The sequence below is a fragment of the Gallus gallus genome, chromosome 3 (genome assembly GCF_016699485.2).
Source record: "Gallus gallus isolate bGalGal1 chromosome 3, bGalGal1.mat.broiler.GRCg7b, whole genome shotgun sequence".
NCBI classification, from domain to species: domain Eukaryota; kingdom Metazoa; phylum Chordata; class Aves; order Galliformes; family Phasianidae; genus Gallus; species Gallus gallus.
The window spans coordinates 40,955,719-40,980,283 of NC_052534.1; the positions used below are offsets into that span (position 1 = coordinate 40,955,719).

Genomic DNA, 24,565 nt, shown 5'->3' on the forward strand with positions numbered 1-24,565 from the left:
TGCTTACTTTGAGGAAAAAAACAAAATTGTTGGGATCAATTCCAAAAAAGTTGGCACTCGTGGACTATTTCAGACCAGTCCAGAAAATATTTCATCATGATTCACCCTACTTTTTGTAAATTTTTACGAGGCCAGAGGTTGGAATCATATAACTGAGGGTCAGGCCTCTTCGAAATGCCACATTTAAAGAATGCAGTAGAAATTTTGTGGCTTTTCCAAGCACTTTATTGCAACACAGATTAAAATGACCTTTCTGAAAGGTCTTCCCATGTGCATCTTTCCCCAAGTACTTTGCTGCCACTGATAATGAGCACGTATTTCACCCTTCTGTCAGACAACTACTGGTGGAGCACAGCTGGAAAGTTCTTCATCAGCATGTGGCCTTAGGAATGGCATTCTGGATGCACTGAAAAGGTGGCAAAAGACCATGGCATAGTTAACGAGAGATTGGATGGTCTTCACCAGCAGGTATATACTTCCAATCTGACATGGACCAGGGATGCTCTGGCCTTAGTCCTACTTGTGTGCAGTGCTCAGATGGGGTCTGAATGACCCTTCCTTAGGTGATGTGCAAGTTAATAAATTACTGACACAGATAAATATGTGAGTAATTTCTAACTTGAAGTATGTTTATATTTCTACCGTAGGAACTAGCCATGACACTTAATAGCATGATCTGTAGCTATGTGTTGCATTTATAATAGCATAGAAGTAGGCAAATAAGTAGAAACACCCAAACTGATGTTGTCTTAGTGTTTCATGGCTGTGAGGAAATTCTGAGTTTGATTTTAAAAGATTTAAAATCTTTTAAATGTTCTCCCCTATTGATTTTTCCAGTGTTATTGCTTTCAGATGCGGTAAGTTTTCTCTTTAGCAGAGGAATGATCCAATGGGACAAAAGCAATTCCAGGACTTAGTTTTACCCAAATCAGTGGTTGGTATTATTTCCATTATAGAGTTCAAAGTACACAAATCACCAGCTTAAAACTACTGCTTAAAAGCTCATTCCAGGCACACTAAAAAGTACATTCACTTTACTAAAGACATTTCCTCAGAAGCACAGGAATATAGTCTTGCCTTGGTCTCCCATTTCCATCAAACTCTTTGTATAAATCCTTCCACAGTGAATTTCATAGGCAAGGAGCCAAATAAGTAAGTGAATGACTTGTTGGCAAACTTCTGTGTGCACTGAATGGTAAATGACTTTAAGATCTAAACTTCATGCATATTTTCAGATCTTTTACAAGAGATTTTTATGTAAACTGGAAGGAGAATTAAGAATGCTGCATTCTCCCATTCTCCCCCTGTCTGTGCACATATGCTCATACAGATGCACACACTGGCATTTCCAGGATTTCAAATCCATATTTCAGTCAGCGAAAGTTCAGGGAGGCCCAGTTCATTGCTTTAGAAAGAGTAATGTGATATACCACTGGTTTCACGTTTAATACGTGCAAATTCTTATCACAAAAACATGATTCTGTTTCACTTGAAACATCAAAGTTTTCCATACATGGCTTCCTCACATCTCAGGGATGATGAAAATGCAGCTGTTGTTAAGGCTGCTTAGGAAAGGGCCTGCCTGCTTGGCACCATAACATCCATCTCTCTCCCACCTGGCAGGTATATGAATCACTGCAGATTGGCCTTCTCACCTAGACTGAAATAAAAAATTGGAAACCAAGCTGGAACAATAAATTTTTTCCTGTCCCCCCCCTCCCCCCAAGTTCCTGAACACGTGAGAATGAAACAAATGGCGGAAACACAAATAAGCAATTGGGAATAGAATTAATTGACATCCTGAGGTAAATATAAAACCTTTTAAAAAAATAAATAAATAAATCAAACCATTCTGTTGAACAGTAATGAGTAACAGGATTTAATTCAACTAACACCCCAACAATAACAGCAGCATCTTTCATAGATTCTAGGCAAGCAAAGTTCAAGCCAACAAAATACTTTCCAGTTTATAAAAGTTTTTAAAACTGCCAGGGGATATGTCCTGGCCTTCCCAGCAATGGAGCAAGAGTGAGCTCCAGCAAATCACATGGAAAAAGCATAAGGGGAGCAGATTTTCCAGGCACTAATTCAGTGCAAAAGGGGGTCTCCCTTCCAATATTAGAGAGCACTGATGTGTTAGTGGTCTCTTTTCTCACATCACTGAGACTTGTTGGATGGATTGCAGGGGGTCTCTTTCCAAATACCATTAAGTCCAAAAAAAGAAAAGGTCTCTCTACTCTAGTATCAATCAGTTGAGTATTAACAAATGGATATATAGAAGGTCATAGATTTTGCTGTATTTTTTTTTATGCAGAAGAACATGGGAATATTTGCTATAAGCACTTCTGCACGTAGCACTTATGGAAAAAATCTGACAGACTTTAATGGAGTGATAGTCTTCCTACAGAATTTAAAAATCAATTTATAGAATTGTATAGAAAGGATATAAATGTTGGATACAGTCACTTCTATTGGGCCATTTCAGCTTCACTCTTATTACATTCCATAGGATTTTTCCGTACGTGAATAAAGCTGAATATAGTGTAATGGATGCTTCTGCAGTTTACCAACTGAAATAATTCTGAGCAAACTTTGAAAACATAGAAACAGTCTTTAAAAGGTTGTGGTTGTATTGCTTTTATATATTTTGATGAGATTGATGTCTATGTATTAGTTTAAATTTCTTGTAATGCCTTTTCGTGAACTCGTTATCCATTTGAAAAAGCCAAGCAAATCCTTTCTCTTCCCAGTATGTATGTAGATGAGATTGGGTGTTCTCGGTGAAATGATTTATTATCCTGACATTTGCTTATTGATAACAGCCCAGCAATTTTCTTAGGTTACAAATTAGCAAAGAGAATAATTTCACCCATTTATTATATTGTGACAAACTAGCAAAACCCACTGTTGGAAGATTCCTAGTCTTCCAGTATTTTCCTGGCCTTTTGTGGGAATGCCCGCTCATATTTTTGTTTTGCTGTTGGTAAGGGAACTATCTGAAATTGCTCTGGCATCATTCACGTGTATGTTGTGTTGGAAGAGACTGGTGGTTAGTGCTTTCAGCTCTTCTATGGAAGTGACACAGATAACAGTTTGTGTAGAAAGCGATGAGGTTACTTTGTACAAGAAATGCTGTTTGGGCTTTACAGTAAAGGTGCTGCAAGCACTGATATACAGCTCTGATTGTCTGTTAAAATTGTTTTCTTAGACTCTAAGCTCATTCTGCAGCATGTTATCATCTATTTCCCTCCAGACTTCTCAGCAGCAGACTGTGCTCAGAGTCTAGGTATGACCTTTGGAATATTAAACATTCCCATGGCCTCAAATAGTTCTTGAGTGCCTGCTGATGCTGAAGGCTGTCACAATCATCTTGTGAGGGTTTTTCTTGTCTGAGATAGATTGCTAAGACCAGTGAAATGAACTATGCTGGAAAGATTCCTAGCATTGTCTGTGAAAGCCTCTGTAAGTAACTGCCTGACATTGGAGTCTCAAAGCTAGATGTGATGAACCTAGTGCTCAGGGAGGACATACACTGGATATTGCCACAAACACTGGAGAATTCATCAGGGATAACTGTCTGTAGAAAAGTTTTACTTTTTCCTCATAGTTAATGTGGATAATACTTTCTTAAGATTGTTCTATATGAAATTGAATGCTCCTTCATTCACTTTGAATGTGCTCCACATCAAAAAATAACTCAAGTATCTATTTCAAACTTTCCTATCTGACTTAGCACAATGTATAACTAAGATAACATTTTTATTTTCTCCTGTTATTCTTGTATTTCCTTTGCGACCTTTTGGTTACTCAAATATTTTAAAGACCTTTTGTTTACCACTGTGATAGCATTTATTTTTAACAGTAGGCTTCCAGCTGTCTAACTCTAATCCAACAACCAGATGCTGAGCACTGCTGCAGCAAGATGTGTTTAGCTTCCAGACCATGAACAAGCTAGAATATATTTCACAGTTCAGAACCTTTGAGTGTTTACGTCTTAACACTTGTTGTGTCACAGTGCCCTTGCTGCATCTGTTTTCTTTGATTTTTTTGTAAGAGCTGGAAGAAAGACTGGGAAATTCCAAGTTGCATTCTAGTGGGGGCTCTCCTCTTTCCCCACTCCAGATGTATTTGCAGACCAGAATGAATGCAAATGCAACTGCCAATGCAATGTCATGTTCTCTGTGACCTGGGGCTAAGAAGTCAGGAAAGGCTTGTCATACTCGTTGAATTCAAAGAATTATTTGCTCTTTTATTATTATTGTTATTAGTGAAATAATCAACGCTGGTTTACTTCTTTATATGCTCTATCCTCTCTGAGAAATCATATGCACCAGGAATATGCAGCTACAACTTCTGCAAGGAAATCTTAGAGGGTCATGCTTATGCTTTTCCTTGCAGAATGAGGCAATATTGCTATTACTGTTGGCTGATCTTTCAGAGCACAAAATTAGAGGTTTTCAGATGAAAAACATCCTGGACATATGCCACGCATTCAAAATAAAAAAAATCTTCAAGATACAAAGCAGATGTGGCTAAAGAAATTAAAGCAGTCATGCTTTAAATAAAATAAAGAAGTCATGGATTATTTTCAGTTTGATGTGGGATGCAATTTATTTTGTTTATTCATCTCGGATGAAAGTGCAAAAAGAATTCTGTGTTTTCCAGGAAAGTAACAAAGCTGAAAGCTTCTGCCTCTTGCAACTCTTGGAATTCTTCTTCTATCTTGGGCAGTGTGATGGCACCTGATGGAGAATGAAAACATGTCAAAGGCCCTGAGATATTCATCTTCCAGAAAGCTTGTGCAAGGAAGGAAAATTTTCACTGGCTTATTTCTTGAAGTGACAACTTCTTAATGCTTCCAGTTGAAACCTGATTTCTATAACCCCAAATTTAACTACCTACACAATTAGTGTAGGTAACTTAATGCAACCATAGAATTATCATTGCTGGATAATAGTGCTGTGGGACAAGACTCCATGATTTGGATGCTCAAATTAGTTACCTTGAACTATCCCAATGACTACAGTTTAAACAAATGTCAGAACTTTTGTGAGAATAAAACTTGAGAAATTTATGTTCCTTCTTTCCAGTCAGTATGGGCTTGAATGCCCACCCTAAGATTACTCAGAACTGCATATGGATGGATCTTAACGAACCCAAAAAGATGAGCTACACAGTACATTGTTTCTCCTTTGCAACTGGCAGTCCCAGATTTTTATCTATTTTCTTTTATGCAGGAAAAAGATGTTGCCTGCCAAATAGAATAGGCTTCCAGCACCTAGTTTTTTCAGCTTGGAAACCACCTTGAGTGTATCTGCTAATTTCTATTCTTTTGTATACCTGTGTGTGATAGAAGCATCTCTTTCTTTCTCATCTTTTCTCTTTTTCTTTCATGGTGTAGCTTGGCCAACACTGAGTAGAGGGGAAGGGTCAACTCTCTTGACCTGCTTACAGCATTTTTCTGAGGGCATCCAATATAACTGCTATCCTGTTGAGCTGCCAGGGCACATTGGTGGCTCGTGATCAACTTGGTGTCCACCAGGACAACTAGGTTCTTTTCTGCAGGGCTTTTTTCCAACAGGATATTCTCCCAGCACGTACTTGTACCTGGGAGTGTTCCTTGCAGGTGCAGAAAGGACCACTGAGCCTGGAATTGTGATGTGGCATCTATTTTAGACCTGGACAGATAACTAACAGCGCCACTTCCTCCTCTAACTTGGCACTCAAATGATTAGAACTAGTTTCCTAACTGAGCCCTAGTAAGCCTCAGTTTTGTAGGGCTGAGAGCTGAGTATCATCCTGGTTGGCTTTGCAAAGCCTAACCATGAGCCTCATGGGGGGCACAGGCACAGCCACAGTGTAATTGACTGCAGCATTTGCACGAGCTGAGATGGGCTGTACTTTTAAGTGTTAGTTGCTTTGAGAGTGGCAAACTACTTTTGCTCAGGCAAGAGGTTGAGAAGGCAGCTCTACTGATTTCTCTTCCAACACTTAAGGTACCTCAGGCAAAGTACATACCAAGCTTGGTCAGTGGCTAAGACCAGTGATACAAGTCTCAGTAGGCAAGGCTTTTATGAAAAAGACATACCAAAAAAAAACCTGCTACTAGATCTTTTTACTCACCCTATCCTCATATTGCACATTTCTAAATGGAAAAAAAGAAAAAGCTTCTCACTAAGCAAATAAATATACGAGCATTTTGTAGCATAAAGCAATTTATAGTCCTAGTGCTGACACCAAAGACATTTAAAATTTGGAAGTAAGAAGAGGTTCAACTGATCTTTGTGATCCAATAATTTTCAGCAAGTTTGGGGTGAATGCACTGTGAGCCATGAGCCAGGTGTTCTGTATGTGAAAAGCTGTGCAAAGCCTAAGGGCAAGATATCAGCCTTACAGCACCCAGACTTTCCTGGTATCCTCTGTGGAGCCTCGTGAGTCAACTGAAAGATGGTGAAAGGGTGCACTTGCCTTCCCTCTATATTGAAGAGGATATCTTTTTTTTTTCTCAATCTCCAGGACCAGTAAATTATCCATAATTTGTTTTGTATTTATTTGTTTGATATGTCTCATTTATATTTACCAAATATCTGGACCAACACAACAAGTGATCTAGGAGGGGAAAAAAGTCATGTAAATAGAAACAAAACACAGCCAAACAGCTATGCTGAGATAAGGAGCTTGAGGGAAAGGAGATAGCAATGAGGATTATGGGGCACTGGTGTGCTCCCTGTGAACCAGATCCAGTTCTTGTTATTTTGTACCATTTAGGAGCATGCTTGGGAATTGCCTATGGCTGAAGGAATGAAACAGAAGGGAAGACAGAGAGCAATCTCCTTTGGCTGGCCTTTTCTAGGGAGCCTGACATACTTATGACTCAGAGGAACAAATGCACTGAAATCCCCAGCCCAGTCCTTGTTTTGGAGGTTGTGTAACCAACTGGCCACTCTAGTCAATTAGAAACATTTATTTGCTTTATTTTCTTATATCTTAGTTAATACCTGAATGATTCTGTTCTGCATTTCTCCATTTGTTTGGACCTTTTTTTTCTTTATTTTTTTTTCCCCATTATACATATATGCTTAATAGCTCAGGGCATTTAGGAAGAAACCGTTCCTTGGGACTCTTTAGAGGAAAACAGATCTACCATAGAAATGCTGGTAGCGCTTGATATCTGACAGCTTTCCTCCTTGCGCATGACTAAGCTGTGCTGGGGCCCTTGGGGAGAATAAAACAAATCCTTCCTCAGAAGAGTGTGAAATGGAGTCTCAGGGAATTTGCTCTGCCGTTATAGCTAGAAATGAGTTTCCTTCTCTTGACATCTCTGGCTTTTTGTAGGTGTTTCCAGCTTAACTGGGAGATCTCACTCCTTCCAATGAAGAGTGGCCAGAAACAAAGACATTACTTTCTGATGTCCAAGAGTTTTATTTTCATTCTTACTTTATGCTTACTAGTGAGGCACATTTGCAATTGTCTCTTACAAGTAAATGAGGGACATGTTCTCCCGGGGAAGATGGGGCTTACAGGTGGAGTAGGAGGCTCCTTCCCTTTTCCTTTCTCATTTAGCTAGGTGCCTGCTCCTCTCCTGGGGCTGCCTACCCTTTGAAGCAGCCAGTGGGACATAAGTGCATGGTCTGTGAGCCCCTGGGCTCCTACTCGGCCCTTCACCTTGTCTGGCCTCCATGGGGGCTTTTTATGTCTCCTCCAGAGCTGCTTGATGCCTGGCTGGGCTGGAAAGGCTCCCAGGCCAAGGGCTCTCTCTCAGCGTGAAGCTTAGCATAGACTGAAGCGAGGTAATGTGGTGAGACAAACAATACAATGACTCATAATAAATAGCCATAACTCCAATTTGTAAAATGACTTTACCATCCCCCCCACTCCCCCATCCAACTTCTCTGCAACCATCATAAATACACTCATTGTCACTGCCTTTTGGGGTTTTCAGTGTTCTGGCAACAAAGTGCTCTGAATCATAAGCAGAAACAGATTAATATTAATAGCAAATGTCTATGATTAAGCTGTGAGTGTTGCCCATCTCTGACAGATACATTCTAAAGATGTGCACAAGTTGGAATTAATTCAAAATCGCTACTGATACTCTGGATTTAGCCTGACTCCCACTCCAATCCTGGAACATAAGACAATAATGTTTCCACTGTAAATTTGACCTGTAGCTTGTTTTAAGTACATTCACACTCTGGGAAGCAAGAAAGGAAAACTCTGAATCTTACAGTGGATTGAACCTTATTGTCTGCATAAGTGAAGAACCATCACTGGACACTTTCAATTAGAAAATGTTAATAATATCTCAAATTAACTGCAACTCCACAAATTACTGAAGGCTAATGGGTCAATCTAATGTGGCCTAACATTGCAAAAGTTTTGTCTAAAGTTCTCATGTACTTAGACAAAAAGCATGATTTTAAAAATACTTAAAAGTAATATAAAATGCAGTGAAGCCTCTACTGAGAAAAAAGCTAGTGAATGCCTCTTATCAAAACCAGAAGTAGTGGTATGGAGAGAAAGTGTATGCTTTGCCAGAAGTGATTTTAGATGAAAGATGCATTACAGAAGGATATTTCTGAGGCTGGTGGATGGATCCTGTGCTCACACTGACCAGAATTTCCGGACTCAGGTGTTAGGTTTCCTTCCAGTATGAAGCCAACATCAGCTGATCCTCTGGCTCTGCCCCACTGCGGGAGGTTCTGGTACTCTGGTGTCACAGCTTGCCAGCCCTTCAGTTGTGCTGCTCCAGCTCTGTGGGGATGTTTGGCTGGTGATGACCACTGGCATGATCTCCATCTTCTGAAAGCAAAGAGGTTTGAGAAATGGTAAGCTGGAAACAGGTGTCAATGACTGGGAGGCAGTTGGGAACAGGAGCTTAAACCATTTTTGTCATTGCAGAAAACTGCCCTCATCTGTCAGCAGTTGACAGTATCCAATGCTTCAGAGGAAGCAAACAAAGACATGCTGAACAAAGGGCAGTGGTGAACAACACCGCAACTGCACGTCACCTGGGAAATCCTTTCTGCACTGAGCATCAGCTAGCTTACACCCTGCACCAGCACAGCTTTCATATGGTCCTACAAGGAACAGTTGCTTGTGGTGTTTGGGGAAATGAGTTTTGCTTCTCCCTCAAACTTCTCTCCCCCTTGTTGTGCCCTCCTTGTCTCCACATCTCTCTAGGTCGCGGGTAGGAGAGGTGCACTCAATTCTGGCCAAAGGCCAACCTGCTGGACCATCAGCATGCTCCTCTTGCTTCATGTGGCCAAAGAGACTGAACTCTGACCAGGGACTGCTGATGGGTTACACAGAAAAAGAGAAAGTCCCAAATGTGGGATCCTCCTACTTCAGTCAGAAGCTTTGGCTGTTCAGCTGATTTAATTTTGTAGCTGAAAATATTACTAGCAGTAATAAATTTGTCTGCCACTTTGGAAACACAGCCAGTGAGAACTTATTCCCCTTTGTCACGAGATGTAAAAAGATGGGGAAAGGCTACAGTCTTAAAACAAAATTCTTCACCAGAGAGCTGCATATATTGCTACGTATCAGTCATGGGAGAAGAATGCTTGTAGTCATCCACTGCGGGTGTAGCTAGAAACGCCTATTGAAAGGATTCAAACAGGCAGCACACAGACACCAAAATGGTTGTGTTGGGTCAGATTCTTATCTGGCCGATATTGGATACTGACATGGAGCATCTCCTTTACACATCACATTTCTGCACAAGTGAGGTCACATTCAGTTCTTACATCTGGCACTTGGACCTCTGTGGGACCAAACCTCAGGAAGAGTTGTCTGTGGCAAGGAAAGGAGTAACAAACAGTCAGACCCTTACACATGCTGACTGGTAGCATTTCCTTCTCAAGTAGTTTGCAAAGGCACTCACTGAATTATTGCTTGGCTTTTTGCACATCTCCCCTTGCTTCTATGAGGGTAGGAGTAGCCCTGGTTTCCCACACCTGTAACAATCTTGAAAATTTAAATCCACATGGAACAAACATGTAAATTGTGCTTTCCCAAGAAGGTGTGTTCTACAAAATTCTGTAAAAACAGGTCTCTCTGTGTAATAAACTGCAGATCTGTTTACCTCTGCAACTCCGGCCTGGTGGCCTTGTTCCAACAGTCCAACCTCGGACAACCAATATTTTTAAAGAGTAAAAAAATATGTTCTTTCTTGTTTATTTCTTTCAAATTACTTAGATTAAAGGCCAACTGTGAGGAATAATGAATTGCAGATCAATGGAAGGATCATCTCATCGCCCTAAGAACAAGTAGGGGAAGTATTTCCCCAGTGGAGCACTGCACTGGATTGCAGCATTTCAGTGACCAGTGCCCCAAATTTTACAATCTCAGCTTTGCTCCATGAACAGATACTTAAATCATCTGCATTGTCATTGTTTTCCTAGCTACTGTCCATACAGTTGAACTCATAGATTTGGAGGATTACGTAAATATACCAGAATTTTTTTTTAAAAAGTCACTTAAAATATTTATCTGCAAATAAAATGTGATGGAATTTGGAGGTTTTCCATTTGTTTGACATTGTATAATGTTTACTGTTTGATTTTCTCAAACAGTTTAACATTCAGAAGGCCAAGCTCTGGCTTGTGCTCCAGGCTTTTGATTTCCGTGGTTTCATGAGAATATTCCTCATAGCAGATACAGATATAAATACAGGTAAGAACAGATTTAGATGCAGGCACAGATATTTAGATACAGATACAGACACAGGCACAGACAAAGATATGGTGTTTTATGATGATGTGTCAGTACTTAATCCTTCATCTTTAAATGCTACAGTGTAGGCTACTACTGCTTAGGGTACAAGGTTAATTTTGATGGTGACGCACTGTGGGAGATAGGAAAGATAGATGGTTCCAAGAGCAACCTGGAAATGTTCAGCAAAAGCCCAGCATGGTGCTTCCACTTCTCTATACCAAAGGCATAAGCTGTGCCTGTTTCTTCCACCTCACTAAAGAAAGGACCAGACTGATATGGCTTAGGGTTTAATATGGAAAAGTTGTAACTCTTTTGTCTTTTTATTGCTATCCAAAAAATACCCACCATGATCATACCCATAAAAGAGGGCCAGTGGTCTAAGGCAAAGCCTCTGGCATGGGATCTACTTTATTCTGATCAGACTCTTTCCCTACGTACCTGCACAGGTTCTACAGCACAGTTGGGCCACACCAGAGACTGCTTGTGCTCAACTCTTATTTAGCAAACCACCAAGATAGCATTCAAAAAGCACCACAAGGGGATGGAAATGATGTGCTTTTGAAGCTTTTACATGAGCACAATCAAAATACAACCTCATGAAGCCAGAGAAAGGAATCCTGCTGCATTTCAGCTGGCTGCTTAGGATAATGCAGTTGCTGGTGCTTTTCTGAGGAAAAGGATCTGTGCAATGAATCATAGAATCGTAGAATCGCTAAGGTTGGAAAAGACCCACAGGATCATCCAGTCCAACCATTCGTCCTTCATCAATGGTTCCCGCTAAACCATGTCCCTTAACACAACAGCCAAACGCTCTTTGAACACCACCAGGCTCGGTGACTCCACCACCTCTCTGGGCAGCCCATTCCAGTGCCTGACCACCCTTTCATGCTGTTCTTGTTGGACGCTGAACAATGCTGTTCAATCAGGGATACATTCCCTGTGCACTGAAACAGGCTTTGAATACTCTCTGCTATAGTGATACAACAGCATGTATGAAATCTGATGAATGATTTTGGACAAGTGACATTATAGTCACAGGTTGTCACTGCTGTGTTTATACCATATACATCTTTTCTACCACTTGTCTCAGTTGTCTCATTAGTTTAGGTTTCTAAGAAGGGCTGGGATTACTTGTGAGATGTTGATTTGTACCCTAATAAGAAAGCCATTAATAACCACAATAAATAATAAAAAAAAAAATGTGAGGCCTCAACATGCTTAAAGTTTTGCTTTAAAACAAGTTTATTGCATTCAGAATTCATTCACAATGTGAAGTAAAGTGAACATGCTCTTGTGTTGACCAAACTGTGAAGTATGTGTGCTAAAATCAATTCTATTAAGTTGTTCTTTACTGAGGTACAAAGTGCTCCCTGCCAGGCTTCACAAAGCAAATGATAGCTCTTTCTTATGTAAGAAGACAAGAAAGCTATTGTCATATCTGAAGCTGGAATAATAACAATTACTTGTTGCTGTAGGAATGTCAAAGAGCTTGCCTGGTTATGTCTACTTGGCGTAGAACACCTTTGTTTATGCCAGGCCCCAATAAATGACTGAACTCACGTCTTTCAATTGAACGTTTTGCACACTAGAGTTTTCCTAGGACAATATAAATTTTCCAGAAGATAGTAATGTGATACTAAGAGACAATTCAATATTTAATAAAATTACTGTCTGTCTGGACTTGTTTTCTTTTTAATATAGTCTATGAAATTTTAGCACCAACGTTTTCACCCACTAACCTCTGAGACTTTGACTCTTATGCAACAGGTGAGCTTACCAGAAATTTTTGTGATTATAAATGTGAATAGCTTACTAAACTCACATTCAGCTTTTTTTGTTTTATTTTAAAATACGTATCAAGATGGCTTAACTCTGCCCCTTCCCTCTCCGCTACTTCAGCACGTAACCCATTGCAAAACAAACCTTTAGCAGTGTTTCGCATTTGCAAGAATGCTGTTTATCTTCTTAGTGCCAAACAGTGGTTTTGTGAATCTTGGAATGGGACTTCTTGCTCTTGCGGTAGCACTGGAGCCTCATCATGAATACAACTCTGCAGCTATGCAAGAATGTTTTCATTGGTGGTGCATCAGAATCAGATTTGTCTGACAATTTCACTCCTAATGGACTTGTTTCTGAGCAGATATCTGCATCTACATGCTTATGTGCTTACGAAGTCAGGTGATGCACTTAGCCTATGGATATTAGACCTGTGTTCCCGCTGGAGTTGATAACTGTTAGTCAATCACTATTCCACAACTGGAAAAAACTTTTAAAAAGTATCCCTGGTGTTTGCTGATTTTGAGGTACTCCCAGGTGAGGGTATGGCACCTGTTAAGGATTCATGGCTATTTCTAGAACCCATGCCATGTAGTTTAAACTGTCCAACTGTTTACTGGCTCACTTCCTGTTAGCAGATTCACACTCGTGTAAAACCCCCAAAGTTGTTACTTTATGTGGTTAGTCAACTGTGAGGACTGTAGCCTGTTCCTGGTAGTAGGCAAACCTCCTTAGCTGTAGGTTTGACACTCAATGGTTTCTAAGCTTGCTGTTGGACAGCTTGTGATGGTTAAAGTTTTAGACTGCCACCTGCTTTGCAATCTTGTTGGACGCTGAACATAAATTTGATGTTTAGAGGAAACAACATGGGTGGCCATCTCACATTTCTTCCTGGTAGTCAGACAAAGTTCTCAAGAAAGGCATAACCTGGGCAAATTGCTAGGTGACTTTGACTCAGATATTTTCAAGTGTTGGTGCCAAGAACATGACTCCCCTAAACTTATACATGAACAGGGTAAAAACTCTTACGCTGGCTGTACATTTTGCCAATAGTTCCTTAGTAGATCTCCATTCCTGTGACAGTCAGGGCTACAGGAGATTTCCTTGCAAGGATGAAATCAGTAAAACTGTACTTTGGGGTAGGAGGGATGTGGGTGATGTTTAAAGCAAATGCAAGGAAAGGATCCTTTCCCTGCTATGATTTTCCCTTAAGTGGAAGCAGATGTGTCAGTAAAGACTGTACAATTTATATTTTGCAAACACGAATTTTACACTGAACCTTCCAGTAAAAAGCAGAGAGGCTCTGATGGATTTGATACTAAGGAAAAAAAAAATGCTTTTTAGTTTTAGTGGCCATTCATGTCTGGGAAGTGTTGTTATTCCGAAGCCTCACAGGGAGGCTTCAGTCACTACCTGCCACTTCAGCACAGAAAGAGTTCTATCAGCTACTTCAGCTTCCTTCCTGCATCCTTCCACCAAACAAAGCCAGTCCTTACAGTCCTCCCTGTGCTGCTCATCACCCTCTCCTACTTCCTCCCTGTCCTCTCCCACTTTAACAAAGCTTTTCTTTCTTCTTAGAATTGCTCAAGTTCGAAAAGACCTTCCAGATCACCAAGTCCAACTGCAAAAGGCTTGACTCCAGTTTGTGTTTTCCCTTCTCTCTGTTTTATGACTAAACAAAGTAGTGACTTTCTTATAAGAAGATTGGATATGAAACATATTGAGTGAGATGCCTCAGATGTTTGGTTTGGAGGCCATGGCCTTTGCAACAGGGTGGGCTCCTTAGGCAGGAGGCATTGCTGGGGCAATCCAACACTCCCTGTGCTGCCACAGTGAGTCAGTCTGAACTAGTCAAACATAAAAGGATGTTACTGCAAGCTGTGAGTCCTCTCCATCTCTGAACATAGACTCTAAACAGCTGTTTTAAAGAAATTATTATATTTTATTTCTAAAATGTCTTGGTTTAGCAGCTGCAAAGAAGTAGCATCTCAGTGACCCTGTCCAACCTGATTCCTGACTCTGGTAAAACGAACACATGTAACATCTCTTTTTTTGGCTAATTGTGAATAACAAATTAATGATAGTTTGTGAATACAAACCCTCAATGTATTTTGGAGAAAAAAAAATATACATGAAGTGGGGAAATATGGTAACTGAATGCATCTCTTCACATTTATATATTATGGAAATAAACATTTTATAGGATAAATCAATGGGATGTCAGGGGTCTGCAAGATACCAGCTGGGACTCTCAGTATGGGTAGCGGGGAGAGAGGAATATCCAAGAAACTAGCAAATCTTCACTCTTGCATAAACCTAGCTGTCACATTTGAATCTTTGCGTTGGTGGTGAATTATTTTTAACTCTAAGGATTTAAGTGTGACTCTGCATTGCAACAGCAAGGTCTAGTGCCTCCTGGTTTTACGCTATACAGTTAGATGATACATCAACTGTAATGACTTTGCAAGCCTTGGGGAGCCCACTGACAGATCTCTGGTGCTCCATGGGAAGGGTTTCTTGGGAAAATCAGAAGGAAGCTGGGTGAGCTCATGCATTACAAATGAGTAGTGGTCCTCATCCTTGTGTGCTGTAGGCAAAAAGGGGCAGCTATGTCAACCATGGCTCTCTTAGTGGCAACCACAGCCTACCCAAACAGGCCTCTTGGCCATTTGAGACTGATGATCTCATTTCTCCTTTCCGAGTTTTGCTCATTTCCTCAGGCCTCAAATCTTTGTAGCCAGATCTCTGGAGTGTTTTACTGTGATAAAATACTTTTCAAATGTCTCTATTCCCCTAAACCAAAATTGTCCAATTATCCTAGGAAGAAAGCCTTTGTAAACATGCCCATCAAGATGAATCTGTCATACAGAGGAATGCTTCTCAAGTACGATGGATGCACATACCCTTGGGTAGAATAAACTTCTATATTATTAAGCTTGTGTTTCAAATGAGGGGGTTAGCATTCATTCTTAACCACTAAATAATTTGGTTTCCGGAAGCTTCTCTGGAATAGGACACAGTAATTCTAGTAGCTGTATATTATGTAATGTAAATACTGAAAAGCCAGCCACGCAGTATGGAAAATACCCCATGAGTTTATTGTGGCTTTTCTCTCTCTCACTTTTTTCCCCTCTTTTTGCTACTTAGAAGTACACGAAGTTCCTACCCTTACTGAACTAAAAGTGAGTGATTGCAGTATTCTTTCAGGTGCTTAAAGATACAGTTAAAGGCTTTAAGAGGTTGCTTTCTGCTTCCTCAGTGCAGCCACTGCTTCACATTTCTGTCCAAGCAAAACGGAAAATGTAGCACAGACTATTCTGAAATCTTACAAAGATTTTTTTTTCCCCCAATAGCTGTAGTTTTATTAAAAGATCAGTTTACGTGCAGTTCCATTTATTAGTAGTTTGACTCCTAGCCTCATAAAACTTCATGAAAACTCACAGCAGATCAGACCACAGGGACATCTACCTTCTGAAAAGGTAGAGTTGTGCTTGAGCATGTGGAAATTGGTTAGCAACGCATGAGAAAGCCAGGAATCGCCACTGTTCAAACTGATGGTTTTCTTGGAGTATATGTGCCCTCCATGCTGGTTTTATAGTATAACCCTGAGTGACAATTCAGTGTGGAAATTCTTAACAGTGTTCTTTATGGCTTCATGTCTTCACCTTTCTGCAGACCCCGTTCTTAGATCTCTAGCCTGAAGCACACATTAAGCTCCACCTGAGAAAAGGCTAGATGAGTTTCCCCTGGGCGTAGTGGGAAAGGAAAGAAAGTCCAGCTCTGTGGCATCATTCAGCTGCCTTAGCCATGAGCTCATCTCCTGCCTCATTCTTTCTGTCCTGCCTGCAGAATGGCAGGCACAGTCTTCTACAGACAAGTCTCTTACTGCACCCTCTTGTCTTCTCTCTAACTCAAATGTCTATTCATTTAAGTCATACAGTGAACCGGGGTGTACAGGCAACTCTATCTGGCAGTCGCTAATTTTAGAGAGTTCAGAGCTGGAATTCTAATCCTGTAAGGATTGTGTATGCATGTACTTTGGCAGGTATACATTACATTTCCTAGGTCTTCAAATAACCAAACTTCAGACAAGAATGCTGATGCCTACATAGTCATCATTTTGCACCTACCTCTGACACTTACTAGCCCCCATGCCAAACAGACTCCCATGAGCACCTATTCCATCCCAATCCTTGCTTATTCCCAGCTTCACAGTGTTACTTCTGCTGTTCCTGTTCCCTGTCACAGCAGTCCAGCTCAGCCACAGAGGATTTATAAGTTTTCACTGCCTTCTTTTGTCTCCCATTGATTCACTACACTGTCTATCCCTATTCTTTCCAGTCTTACTCTCCTTTCATTAGGTTCTGCTAATTTCACTGTGACCTTTTTCCCGTCTCCCTTAGCAGACCGATGTAACTTGGTCCTCTCATCTCTCTTCTCTGTGTTTTCAGGTCCTCTTCTACAACACCACTGCTCCTCTTGCTCCATTCTCTTTACTACCTCAGATTTCCCTTCCCCAGCTGATACTTTGCCCTCTTCCCACCTCCCTGCATGAGTCTCTGTTATTTTCTTCATCCACTCAATGTCCATCTCCTTTCCTTGTGCACATCACCCCCAGCATGAAAGATCACATTCCCACATAGCCTAACTTCACCTTTTCGAGTTTTGTTGAAGGGCAGGGATACCATCTACACCCATTTAATATGTTGCAGACTGTGAAGGTACAATCCAGTTTCAGCAGTGATATGCTTGGTAAACTGGGAAACTGTCCTGGAGTCAAGACTTGGGCCTCACATCGGGAGGAAGGGGCTCATCTGGCTGGACTCTGAATAAAAAAGACTCGAGGGGAGATGTTTATATGGGAAGGGAAGAATGAGCCTTAACAAAAAACTGAAAAACTTTGTCAGAATGATTTATGCATCCATGCTGTGAGGAAGTTCTGTTAAAACGTGTCTGCTTCACTAGATGGCACTGCAGAACAGTTTGGCAGCAGTTTGCAGATGCTTGGAAAGGGAGAAAGATTGAGGGATGCTTTAAGTGTGATGGGGCAGCATCACGTTAAATCCATAAAAGGGGTCTGGGTGAGCAGCTTAAACCATTCCTTTGTACAGTGAATACGTGTCTAGGAGCAGCCAATGGGTTTGCCTCCTCTCTGCTTGAAATTTGAAAGGGAATATTCTGAAAGGTTTTCCAACTTTAGGACAATCATGAAACAGGACAAACAAGCACTGAGTATTTGGGGCCAAGAAGGAGAGGAGCTAAGTGACCTGATAATAGTGTCTGTAATCTGGCTGCAGGAAATAATAGTCATGTGGACTCTTACAAGCCGTTATTAGATGTCCTATAATTCCTGAGTTTCTTCTCCTGGTGAGTGTCAGAGGTCCAAGGACTTCCTCAGATTTTGATTGTGAAGCTGGGGATGAAACTGCACTGGAAAGGTGAGAGCTGGTGAGAATGTAGCTGAACAGACTGAAATGGTGTTATCAAATAATAAAGATCCATCCTCTAGGGCTAAAAGGAACCACAGAGAACTTTCAGTGCCAAACACCCAACTGAGGAGGCTGGGCTTGCAGCATCTGTGTGGATCCGGAACAGCTGAGAAAACCATCAAGACACCCCAGGATCCAAGGAGAAGATCAATGGAGTCCATGAAAAGAGCTTAATTATTTTTTTCCCCTTCATCCTTGTTCCGTTTACAGACTGAGGCATGAGCAACAGCTCCCTCCTTGATTGTTTGACCCAAGCCTGTGGGTCTGTTAGAGTGCTGCAGAGCAGCCACACGATGCTGTGATATAACAAAACCTCCTGCTTCCATTGGCAGGGTCACATTTTGGCCATTCTCAGTTATAAACATACAGAACACTGTATAAAGCAACCTCTAAGGGTGACTTGGGGGAGATCATTTTGTGGCCTAAGAATATGAGGTGACCTGCATCAATGGAGCCTGTGAGTCTGGCTGTTTTCAGGAGATGATTTCATTAGCAATAGAAACCAGGTGAGGATTGCCCTGGAAAAAAGAACTTTCCATGTCCTGTGTTTTTCTGCTGCTCAGGATTCCTCACATAGCAGCTCTGCTTAGGGACCCTCTCAGATGTCCTGTCTAGCAGACAGTGCCCTGGAGGAAGGAAGACAGTAAATTAAGTTTGCCTATTGCTGCAGTAAAGCTAACAGCAGCTTTTTTTTTTTTTTTTTTCTTTTTATTTCAGAAAGGAAAGGACAGTTGATTTACCATATTTCATTTCAATTCTGGTCTCACTGAAGCACTAGGAACTAGATACTTCCTATGGCCTTCACGTTTATTAATGCCATGAAGCCGTTCCCCATGTACTGTGTGCCATGTTACCTGGCTTATGGCACTTCTACACCTTCTACACCTAGCCTTCTTCCCATCTATGTAGACACTGTATCTTCAGGGGAAGGCTCCTTGCTTCTCTGGTTTAGCAGCTGAATGCAGAGGGAAGTCTTGCTGTTGGGCTGTCTGTTGGCCTCTGACAAGGACTATCTGGGCTGTGTGTGGTCGGTATGCTGCCGTGGGAGCCTGAGGGCAGAAAGGAGCAGTACCAGGCATGTGCTGCACTGCTGTAGATTCCTGGTTTCTGACCTCCAGTCCCAAACATTCTAATGTTCTTCCTTTCCCTGGGTTAAGTTTCCCAAAAATGATGGTCTAAAACTCTTGAGCTACAAATAAGCCCATTTGGGTTTGCTTTCTTGCCCTTTTGTCTTTTGGAATTTAAATATTAACTACATAAATTCTTGAGCTTTTCTCTGCAGCTATACGACTGAAAAGCTTTGTGGGAAAATAAAGTTCATATCATTCCTGCCTTGAAATAAAGCATCAACATTCACGAAATGCAAGAATAGTTCCCTGACAAAGGCTGAGAGTTGATGAAGTTGCCTACTTGTTAGAAGCAGGAGCAGCGCGTGGCTGCTTTCCCTGGGGAGCAATAAAGTTGCCCTCTGCTTCCTAGTGCCCACCAAGCTCAGAGTAGACAGGTTGGTACCAAAAGCTGTGTAAGTTGTCTGATGTTAAGGCATGCCTACATATCATGTCTGCAATGGCTGCATTGTCTTGGGAGCCAAGACACTGCTGATTCAGCTGACTGTGGCCAGGGAGTAGGAGCCTGAGAAAACAAACAGTTGTAGGAGAGTCACAGTCATGTGGATAGGGCTGCTCTGGAGTTATTTATTTGTTTGTTTGTTTGTTTGTTTGTTTGTTTGTTTTTGTTGATGAGATTCATTAACTTAAGCCAAAATGGTTAATTTGTGAGCTTTATATATATTTATATTTTTAGCCACAACTCATACATTTTCCAATATTATTTGATGTAATCTCACCACTACAAAATAGTAGAACAGTTTGGAGGGATTGCAGATTGATTTCACATTGAGGGAGAAACCAATGTATCAGTGATCTTATTTTAACTGAAATGGCTGGTGTTATTTGTGTTATGTGATTCTATTCTTGATGAGACTCAATCAGACAGCACAGAGATCAAGCCCCTGCTATATGCACCTGACCTAGAACACGGCCAACTGATTTCCAAAGCATAGCTCCACCTGATTGGAAATATTGCTGTTTCAGATACATTTTCATGATCACTGGATGAATAGAATGCACTGCAAAAATAGCAACACTACTGTATGACCACAAATACTGAACAACTGTGCATTAAAAACCTATAAGCACATGAAAGAACACCAGAGGTAACTTGGTCAAAACAGTAGGTAATTTGTTCTTTAAAGTTTAGTTACATGTGACTGGACAGCTGGCATCTTTACTCAGGTAAAAAAAATACTTTCATCCTTGACAAATCACATTGAGATCAAAGAACAAGGGGCCATTTCAGTGAGTACACTTGTAGTTTAGGATTTCAGCATGGTCTTTAACCAAAACTTTAAATCACACTGTGCTGTCTTTACTCACACGTAGTACTATAATTTTAAATGACAGTCACAGGTTGTAAGATGCAAAACAGTGAAGAACATCACCATCACTGTGATTGAGCGTTGTATTCAACTTGTGTAGTCAAGTATGAAAGAAAGGAGGAACCAGAGAGTGTGTGATCTAAAGGGAGATGTCTTGTAAAGGATTGGGGTCAGAGGTTTATTGGCAGTGCAGGCAGTGTCTTGTAGTGGTATTCAGATGATCAAGTATGGACAATTACCTTTGAGCTAATCACCCTAGCCTTCTTCAACAGACAATTGAGGGAAATAGGCATGTCTAGAGTGTGGTTCATCTCCACCTGATCTAGGAACCTAAAGTAAGATGTATGGGATATTTCTCTCCATCATCTAGGACTGTGCTGAGGAGAGAAGATAAATGTGCAAATCTGTCAAGCTCCACTTGCTCTTAGATACGCTAGAGATTATCATTACCAACTTGAAGACCTGCGGAGGACTTTGTCAGTGTTTTTGAAGGACTTCAATGATTCAGGTGGTGCTTTTAAAAACAGATTTCACTCCGTCTAGTGATGATAGTGATGACTTCAATGTCAAAAGCATTTCCTTTGTCTGGTTTTCATATTCTAACAGGTGAAAGCTACTTTACCAAACCAAACGTGATAGTGGATGAGTCTACAAGATCTGATTTTCATCACCTAGTGTACAAATGATGAGTGTTGGCATGTGGTTGTATTAATTACAGAAGTTGCTGAAAGAAATTTCATATCCTCCACGGTCTTTGAAGTTTATGTATATTGGAAATTCACAGTCCTTCTATAGTGTTTGTAGCTGATTTCATGGGGTCAATCATTTGTAATCCCGTCAGGGCCTCAATGGAGGACAGTGGACTCGTAGGTACTATGCTGAACCAGTTGAGGACTGGCAAAGACACATCAGACTTTAGTTTTTTTATCCCTGTAAAACAATTCAAGAGCACTGCTAGGATGTTCTATCTGTAAGTATAATGCTAAGGTAGACTATGCTTTCTATAGTAACTTGTGTAGAATGCCAGGAATTCAGAGCTTCTGAAGGAACATTATTATTTCCTTCTTTCACAGTGCCAAAATTTTGCTGGGTATATATCATACTGTTTGAAGATTAATGAGGTTCATGCCAGATGTGCCTTAGTGGAGTAATTCCAAGTTATTTCTCAGAGGTGAAATGGATATTTTAACCATTGGAATAAAAGCCTATTGAAAAGCCAGTTCAGTACGGAGCAGCTGAGGTGTCCAACCTTCATTACCACATATATATAAAGGTAACTTTGGAAGAAGAAAGCCCTGGGTCAGTTGACTAACATCCATTGCTGGGAGATGTCATGTTTTTATACTAAAAAGTCACAAAATACTCAGGACAAATGTTGGCATTAAAGAAGTGGACTTCTTCACAGATACTTGAACATAACTGCTTCTGCTATAGATGAAATAAATTATTTACTATGGCTCTTATTCATTGTATTTCTGTAGTAGTAAAACAAATATATGTGGTGTGACACAGACTGTGGGCTCTCCTCTGCCCTCCCTTCTTACTAGTCAAGTTTTCCCTTTCTTTATAGAGAATAAGAGTGTCACTACCCAGGCTGACACTAGTCTACTCAGCTTAATAGCCGCAGGGACGCGGCACAGCTCAGGACTCACATGTCTGTAGGTTGGGAGTACAGCCCTACATACCAGTGGTTCCTGGTACTTCAGCAGATGTGCTCCTGAAGTTTTCTGGTATAAGCAGAGGCCCTGTCTTCTAATGCAATGTAGCGTAAGCCTGTGAACAGAAATGCATTTTTTTTTAATTACTGTTTGGGTACCTATCACAAAAAGTATGCAGACATCGTCTAAAATCAGAACCATATTTTTTCAACTGATCAACATGCAGTGTTTGTCATACTGTATGCACGTGCTTGGTAGCCTACCAAGAGCTTCTAGCCCTGAACAACTACAAGTTTTATTTACAAAGTAGATGAAATAAACATGCTGTGCTGTGTGTTAGAAACGAAGGGAAGCAGTTCTTGTGAGGTGACAGCTGATGCTTCCACAGCTATGAATCCTTCCCTTTCGGAGAGTTCAGATTTCAGTGTAAGCATGAGACCTGATCTAAGGTGATGGGCCAGCGTACATAAGATTCTCTCCCAAATGTGTTGAATATCAAGATGCAGCCGTTCATACTGCTCACACTGAGTGTGTGCAGTTTACAGCCAGCTGTGGTTACGTATACCTGCACAGATCTAGTGTCAGGTTTGCTTCTCAGTGAATAACTCAGACTGCCTCTGTACAAAGGCAATCATTTGCTGCTTGATTTTTTTCTTCAAATGTACCAAAGTATTCCTTCATGTCTAGTTTGTCAGCCTCTGGGGATGTGTTTGATTTGTTCCCAGTAATCAGAAAGCATAGCTGGGAGAGAAATGCTCACAGGTGACAGTTGGCAATAGATTCAGATGTACTGCAATACGCAGGCTGCAGATGGGAGAAGACAGACCCTCTTACTCTACTGCAGCAAAAGAAACTGGGCAGACAGTCTCAGAGCCCATGTGTCAAGTATTGCATTCTATTTGTTATGCTGTAGTCAGGGGGGAGGGGGGAATTTGTTTTTGCATGTGAGATCATTGTGTCAACAGGACAAGGAGGCAGTGAAATGCAAAACAAAATTCCCAGTCCTGGGAATCTTATCACTTAGCTCACAAGCCAGACAGCGCAGAGTCCCCAGAAGGGGAAGCAGCTATACTGGCAGAGAAGTTCCAGAGTTCTTACATACCATTTGTATTTTCAAATGTAAATAGGCTGCAAAAGAATGAAAGCAAATCAGCTCCACCGCTGGGACTGGCTTTCTAGCACGAACTCTCGCCCGTGCTGTCTGCATCCAGCAGCCGTCATTCAGCGGCAGCGCTTTCGAGCGGGACTAGCAGAAATCACCCTTTGTACCCAGGGACCCCAAGCCAAGGCTCCTCCTCCTAAGCTTTCCTCTGCGAGAAGCGGAGCTCTGCTCTCTGCAGCGGCAGGCAAGCGTGCTCTGAAAGGCAGCGATTCGCTTTGGTAGCACGTTCCTACCACACAAAAACAGAACCCCAGACAGCAGTTTTAATCTTCCCAAATAGCAAAAGCTCTGGAGCACTTGTCTTGGAAAGGATTCTCTGCTTTTTCACCCAGCCTGTCATCCCTATGGAGCCTGCGTTCTTCGCTAAGCTCCTGCGGGCCTGAGTCTTTGTCCCCAACACTGAGGCATGTCAGTGACTCCACTGATCTAATTAGAGATGTGCTGGTGAGATGAATCCAAATTTCCTTTATCCAGCTAAAGACAAATAGCAATAAATAAATAAATAAATAAAATAAAAATAAAATCAGCGTAATTCAGCTCATTGTGTACCTGTGTCAGTGCCAGCAGAATTGGGTTCAAAGGCCATCAGAACATCAGGATGAATTTAATTAAGATTAAGCTTGGTTTGTGCCCTTCCAGGTACCAGAGAACACAGAGTGCAGGACACTCCTGCTGTCTGTCCTCTCTGTTCATTCATGTTCATTTCACTCCTCTCTGTTCCCCATCCCTCTTCCCCACCGGCAGGAGAGCAGAGCTGGCAGGCAGTGGGGTGCAGGTGACAGCTGGAGGGACATGGTGGAAGAACCTCCCAGTCACACAGGTCACACCAGTAGGGTGGAGGGAGCCAGACGAGAGGAAATTCCTTGTGCTGCTTCCAGCACTCGCAATACGCACCTCTGCAGGAATGGGGCAGAGTCAGACCATCGGTAAATCGGCTCCTCGGGGATGAAAGGTGCAATATAAGAGAGACGGCAAGCGCTCAAAAGATTGTTGCTCTCTTTTTCCCCTTCCCTTGATCCTTTGTGGATTTGGCTGGTTGGGTCTGCGCTGTTACTGTGTCAGGATTCGGAGACCAAGCAGCAATGAATTTCTCACTGCTACTGCTCCAGCCCTAATAGCAAACAGCTGAGTGAAGAATGAGGGCCCGGCTGAAAAACAAACAGAGCTTTCCCTCCCCTCGCTTCAGCTGTTGCTGGAGCAGGAGCAGCTCCAGTGTTATTGTAAGCCCCTCGTGTTAGATGCCAATTCTGGGGCTGTAAGTGAGGTTATATTTAGCCTGCCGCCACTCTATTGTTGGGAATGGCCCAGACTATACTGCCTTTTT

The 24,565-nt window shown here is 41.5% G+C and overlaps 2 long non-coding RNA genes across 2 annotated transcripts in view; one reads left to right on the forward strand and one right to left on the reverse strand.

The window, feature by feature from the left end:
* LOC124418347 overlaps nucleotides 1–24,565 on the forward strand; it is a 55,575-nt gene that overhangs the window by 15,309 nt on the left and 15,701 nt on the right. The gene's annotated exons all lie outside the window — the stretch shown is intronic.
* LOC107053043 lies at nucleotides 4,586–24,372 on the reverse strand. The gene is made up of 4 exons (XR_001465962.4): nucleotides 24,136–24,372; nucleotides 22,107–22,194; nucleotides 8,615–8,802; nucleotides 4,586–4,742 (listed from the first exon to the last, which is right to left on the reverse strand). It is a non-coding gene; the product is annotated as an uncharacterized LOC107053043 (long non-coding RNA).